Here is a 516-nt window from a genome sequence, read left to right on the forward strand (position 1 = left end):
GCAATAGCTTATATATTTAGATTTACTTTATATTTATTTTATATATAAATTACCTCCCAGCCTTACAGCTAGCTATAGCTAGCGCAGCTGCTATGCTAAACCTAGGCTTCTATTAAATATAAAGCTAGCTAGACCCTCTTTAACTTTCTTCTCTTTTTTCTTTCTCTTTTAACTTCTTACTCTTAATATACACTAAATCTTACTAATAAACTAGCTCTACCTACTGCTCTACTAGGCTTAGGCTAGTCTCTACTTAAATTCTAGCTAACTTCTTGCTAGAGCTATTCTTACTACTATTACTACTATTTTTATTATCTTTAAACTCTATTAAAACTTATTATCTATATATATATACTTTATATTTATTTTATGCTAGCTCTAAATCTAGAGAGTTGCTAATCTTTTTAGCAGCTGTTACTATATTCTCCTTCTAGTCTGCTAATATAGAGAAAGTTATAGTAAGTTTAAGCTAGCGCTAGCTTAATCTCTACTTAATAGCTAACTACTATAAGACTT

The sequence above is a fragment of the Metarhizium album genome (assembly GCF_000804445.1).
Source record: "Metarhizium album ARSEF 1941 chromosome Unknown scaffold_1, whole genome shotgun sequence".
Taxonomy (NCBI): Eukaryota; Fungi; Ascomycota; class Sordariomycetes; order Hypocreales; family Clavicipitaceae; genus Metarhizium; species Metarhizium album.